Below are 6,481 nucleotides of genomic sequence, written 5' to 3'. Positions count from 1 at the left end.
GTGAACTATGGGTAGAGGACAACGTCCATGTCAATTTTTTTTTTCCTTAATAGACTTTCAATTGTTTTTGTTCATTTCCTTCCCGAAAATTTATGTATAGACTCTATAATAATGATTAGGTACAATTTACATACCCCAACTATCATTCATGTCAGACTAATCAAATTATTTTGCACATATTAAATGTTCAGTTCATTACAATTTAGCTTTCAGCTTTGTAACCAGAAATAAAATAGTATATGCATTTAGAAAAAAGTGAAATTGCATAACCGTACCAAATCAACGTTTTATTGTAAGATAGATGGCGAAGGCTCTAACTATCAAAAGACACAATTTTTTTTGGTATGAGACACCACCACATACAGACATCCACATAATAAATAACCACTAGGTTCAAAATAAAATGTCTACAAATTCCCACATAGGCCACACATTTGAAAATACTTGGGTGTACTAAGATTAATGACACAAACAACATAATAAGCATCTCATAACAAATCGTGCCGTAGGTACGACTAATATGTGAACCTAGTATGAATTATAACCCGTGCCTTCAGCACGGTTGTCTTTAGGTTTCTTAAAAAAAACAAAGTTAATATATATAATTACTCAATATAATTTGTTTAATGTTTACCAAAAAAAACATATATTCCTATAAGACATGTCAACTTTAACATGTGTAGTTGCAGTTTTTGACTTAATTAAATAATTTTTAATTATATTAATATGAGCTCTTATGGTCAACACAGTACATATTTTTATTTAGATACTTTAGTAGGATTTTTTTTTAATAAAAAAAATATAGTTAATTGTTAATGATGTTATTATATCCAATTGATCTACATTTCTAGTGGCCATGTTTATTGGTATAGTTTTTTAAATCATGGAATATGTCTAGAAACTTGACAATGGTATATGTATTTTGCAAAATAGACCTCTTTAATTAAATATATTGCATACAAAGACACAATATATAGTTAAGGAGCTACTTAATGCTTACAATTTGCAAGCAATGCAACTTGTACAACTATGACTCCCACCAAATATCACCTTCAATAAACTTCATTAAAGATGTGTCTACTCTTTGTACAGATAAAAGTAAAAAACTTTGATGAAATAAAATACACAACAATACAATATTAACCAAATATGCATTAAGTTAAACCCATTCAAGGGTCAACCACCCATAAGGTCAAGCTTCAGTGATGATCTTTCAAAAAATGCCAACTTTTACTTATACTTCTAAATTCATTTTGGGAGGTTCATCAATTTCCACAATCCACTTGTATTCGATGGACTATAAGGTTGGTGGTACCTTGTTGTCAAGCCAATGCAAACACCTTATACTAATTTCTCTTGGGCATTCTTGATTGAGACGTGTTTGATGCAACTGGGTGAATACCCATTCCAATATATGCATTAGCTAGGTGTTGCAGTCCTGTGGAAAAGAGTAATGTTAGACTTTAGGAGGCTAAATTTCTCATATAGGATTATCGGGAAAAAAATAGCAATTTAACATCGCTCGACTTTAAGCTCGATCAAGTCGACTCAGCTTAGTGAAATTTCCACTATTTGAAAGTACTTATAAAAACAGATCTAGCCATCAACTTAGTCAAATCTCAAAAAGTCTGCACTACAATAACTGTTTTTGGTTCCCAGTTGATTCGAAAATTGTATCGATTTCAAATACCATAAGAATTCTATAATTCATTGATTTTTTCCCGGCTTTCTTGAGAAAAGTCCTAGGGATTCTTATTGTATTGTGAAAAAGAGATGCATATGTGTACATTTAGTCCCAAATTAGGTATGGGGATTGTGAAAATCTATTTACGCTACCTTCTGAAAATTTTGGTTCTACATGACACCACTCATGAAACCATTTAATCCAACAATGGAGGATGAGTAAATTAACAACAACACAAAAATGAAATATTTTCAACAAATTAGTTAGCATATCTGATAAAAAAACATTCATTCCATTTCAAAATCTATAAAGAAAAAGAAAATGACCTTTATCTTGGAAACCACTATTGTGGAAGTCACAAACATACCTGTAAAAAAAGGAAAATAAAAAGTCCGACTTCAAATAGTGAAGAGTGACTACAATGAATACACACAAATCATTCCCAAACCAAAAATTGGTTTTATAGACATGTTGCCATTGCTAGCTTCTTATATACGTTTAGTCCATATAATATTCTACTACTCAAAAACCCTAGCAAGAATCATTAACACCTACCATGCTAGCCACTACTTCTTCCACCTAACAAATTCTAACTAAATCGGGGTAAACTATTATGCTTATATGATGACCCTCAATGCAATTAAAATTGAAAACGTCTTTGACAAAGAAAACAAAAGTACTTCCTACCATTTTCTTTGATACATGCTATATAAAAACAAAGTCAAAACATTTGCAATTAATTTAGGATCATAACCCTATTCATCAATAATAGGTTGGTGCTAACCTCGACCCGGTTACGGTATGTCAAGACTCAATGCATGAACACTTCACGATTGTAATCTTAAGCACATACATAAACTATTATTCTTAAAGATGTGGACCTGAAAGTATAAGATTCAACAAAAGTTTAGAATGAACATCCACACAAAAAAAATGTTAAACCACAAAAACACGAAATTACAAAATTGGTCATATTATGAATAAACAAATTCATTCTTCAACCATATATGAACCGCGATAAACAAACTAATATAAATGACACCCAAATGCCTCAACCCCACTAAGTTATATGTATATTAGAAAATAACATATTGAGATAAGGAACAGGAGTATTTCTATCCAATATTATCGGTGAAAGGGAATGCACGGTGCTCTAGGCTCCCCAAATTGTGTTTTTGATAACAATTTGCCTCTGAGGAGACCAACCGGTTCAAACATGAAACAATGGCCACTACAATTATTAGGAGATGAGATCGAGTATCCCTTGTACAACAATAATCCTCTCTTATTATCTTCTGCTCACCCCGCTTAAGCTATTATTGTTTTAAGGTCCACCCTATGCTTTATGTTGCCGCCTCCGCTTAGGTAGTATAAGCTTGTATGTTTGCCAACCTTTTCAACTACCAACTTGCCTCTCATGAATACACAATTCAGTATGCAAACCACGACCACTATATACTATGGCAACCCAAAGGGCATAGTTTTTTAGTTCAAACCATACTATTTTGCAAACAGATATAATTAAGAAAATCTGACCCATGTAGAAACAACAACACGACAAACCATGGAAAGTATATTCTTAAGCATCTTTGGAAAAGAAAAAATAAATATGAAACATAACAAAGTCTATGTAAGGATCAAACAACTGCGGTTGCAAGACTTTGAGTCTCGTGTGACATAGTTTTTTAGTTCAAACCATACTATTTTGCAAACATATATAATTAAGAAAATCTGACCCATGTAGAAACAACCACGACAAACCATGGAAAGTATAGTCTTAAGCATCTTTGGAAAAGAAAAAATAAATATGAAACATAACAAAGTCTATGTAAGGATCAAACAACTGCGGTTGCAAGACTTTGAGTCTCGTGTGATTGGAACAATTAAAATTAGAAATAGGATGCCCATACCATTTCTATGGAATAAAATAAAACCTAGAAGCCTATGTTTTCTTACAATGCTTCTTGTCTCGCCGTTTTAAGGCTCACTCAACCAACTTCTTGTGTTTTGTATTCTTTCCACGGCTCTTTCCTAAATATATGAAGTCAAAGCAATAAATTAAGGAGGAACATCTAAAATTAATGTCATCTTTCACTTTTGCTTTTTCCAAATCTTTTGGTAAAGTAAAGGCTATATAGTATGTAATTTTTTCATGAGTAGTATACCTTGTTTAGAAAAAACCAAAGTTTAGAAAAATACTACAAAAAAGAAAGAGAAAAAGAAAAAACATAATTAAGAAACCGTAACTTAAAATGAGCAAGTATGACACTTCACCCCAAAGAAATCTGAGATCCATGAGAACTGATGAAGTGGGATAAGGCGTCTTCAACTCAAATAAAATTACAATAAGAAACGAAAGTATATAGTCCAATTCATGCCAACGAAACATTAAAAATCTACCGAGTTTAGTCCTTTCAAAAAGAAAAAAAATAAAAGAAACAGAAAATTAGTGAGTAACTATGCAAGGGCTTGTAACGTGTGTTTTGAATTTATTATCCTTGATAATGCTACTTTTCAAGCTAACACTATAAACTCATTCCCAATTCATATTGTCTTCTACTCAGTCACCTACACCATCAACATTCATAACTACTCTGAAAATTAGCATGTACTAATTTTTTTAGCTAGATCAAATAATTTCTTATGGATAGTGATGTAAAATAAGTCGTCACTATCACTATTTGAACAATGATGATAAAGATATTCTTAATAGATAAATTCAAACATGCACGGTCTAATAAAATTTCATGTGATGTAAGCGAGATACCTCGACAAACGATAGGAACAAAATCACAAACTACATATTCAAAATTGATATGGCAAAACAATACAACAAAAACTCTATTTAATATCAAACCTGGGTGGATATAAATTATTTGCCATGGAGAGAATACCAGCACCAGTATGTTTCAACTCAGGTTTTATCTCATCTTCAAATTTCTAACCATATATTGATTCGCCACCATGACTTGTACCAGTAGGATCTCCACCTTGCACAACAAAATCCTCAATAATGCGGTGGAATTTGACATTGTCGTAATAACCTCTTCGAGATAGCTCAATGAAGTTTCTACAAGTTCTTGGAGCATGTTTGTAGTACAACTCGATAGTGAATGGACCCATGGAAGTTTCTAGTGTGACCTCAGGTGGTCCACCTTCTACACATGTTGGTTGACTCAATCCCAACGTGTTAAGATCCAGTCCACAAATGCATGGTTACTGCCAGTATAAGTTGACCAACAATGGATGACCTCTTAAGCTTATCAATAGTTTCTACACAATGTAGCACTTGTACTAAAATAAATAGCATAATCGACAAAAAAAATGGAAAAAATACAATTAGTAAAGTACACACTTTTATATCAAAAAAAGAGAGAATGGGTTAGAGTAGTTAGTTAGGCAACTAAATTGATGCATATTTCATCGGAGTCGTTGCTTGAAAAATTGTCCATATGTAATATTTTAGAAAGACATGTAATAAAAGGATGAATCATAGTCCAGTTGCACAAAGTCTGTATAAATAATTGAAGATCAATTTCATCAAATAGATACTAATCAAAGCAAAGGAAGGACTCAAAGACACCATAGTGCTAACCCACAATGATTGCAAATCAAGAAGAGAGAAAGCACAAGTGTTAGTATTCAACACAAACTAATTAGCCCATCTCTCATTTCTCTCTACCTTACTCTTTCTTTCCTTAAGTTTCTAGTTCCAACCAAACCTCATTAAAGGCCACTGATTTCTTGTGTTTTTTCTACCAATTTTGTTCCTAATTAAACATACATTTATGTCTCTTTTACTTCTTGTCGTTCTTATCTTTCCCCTGTCTAGCTATTTAGGTAACTTCTCTTAGCATATTTCTTTCTCACGTAGTGCTACATCAAATTATGGCAGAGTGGAAGAAAAAATATTTGGCATTCGGCCCACAAACCACAAAAATAATAAAAATCACATGAATCACAACCAATACGCACCCAAAAAAATATATTAAAATGTCGGCCCAAAAGTTATGTGCAATGTAGGAACAAAAATACCCAAATCTATCTGTACACCAGGTTCCCCAGAAAATCGTGTGCAAACATAAAGTCTTATGTTTCTTCCAGAACATCACTACGCATACCAAAAGCAATGTCTGAGGTGACAAATTGTCCGCGGTGATTTAATCTTCGATGTACAATCCAAGGACTTCCCCGATGTAACTCTCCTTTCCTCCATTAGAACTGAAATTGTTTGGTAAAGGGAATAATGAAATTCCTACTTAATTGGAACAACAAAAATATAAAAGGACCAATCATGGAAACGTGTACATCAAAAACAGTTTTCACATTTATAGTTATGTACTATCTTGAAACTCATTAGAATTTAGAAGGAGCTATGTACCAAAGAAATTCTGAAATTTGACCGAAAATAAAACAAAATCACAATAATTATATCAAATCCCATAATATTGAACTACTTAAATTTAGGGAATACTTTCAATTAGTGCCCTTTTGAAGACCTTTCATGAGATGGTTTACAACAAGTAACTTTTTGGAAATCAAGAACAGATGGAATATCTCACTAAACATGAGAGTGATTGTGTAGAGGCTTATATTTATAGTGGGAGAGTTAAGAGACTCCATTAGAGGCGTTTTTGGTTTTCAAGTCAATAAAGAAGAAGTTAATAGAGATTAGAGAGGGAGTTACGACAAAGAAAGTTTAATTGCCCAAGACGTTCGCGGGTCTTTAAAATTGGGCGTCGGGGTTTCTTTTCTAAAATACATGTTTTACTCTTATCCAAGCCCAAGCCCAAGCCA

At 32.7% G+C, this 6,481-nt stretch overlaps 1 long non-coding RNA gene across 1 annotated transcript; it reads right to left on the bottom strand.

Annotated features, from left to right (window-relative positions):
• Positions 1–1,044: 1,044 nt before the first annotated feature.
• LOC147511647 (uncharacterized) lies at positions 1,045–2,053 on the bottom strand. The gene is made up of 2 exons (XR_015217045.1): positions 2,011–2,053; positions 1,045–1,438 (listed from the first exon to the last, which is right to left on the bottom strand). It is a non-coding gene; the product is annotated as an uncharacterized LOC147511647 (long non-coding RNA).
• Between the last annotated feature and the right edge of the window lie 4,428 nt (positions 2,054–6,481).

Source organism: Coptis chinensis, chromosome 3 (assembly GCF_015680905.1).
Source record: "Coptis chinensis isolate HL-2020 chromosome 3, ASM1568090v1, whole genome shotgun sequence".
Classification (NCBI taxonomy): Eukaryota; Viridiplantae; Streptophyta; class Magnoliopsida; order Ranunculales; family Ranunculaceae; genus Coptis; species Coptis chinensis.
The sequence above is the reverse complement of the archived record's forward strand: the minus strand, read 5'-3'. Positions and strand labels throughout refer to the sequence as shown.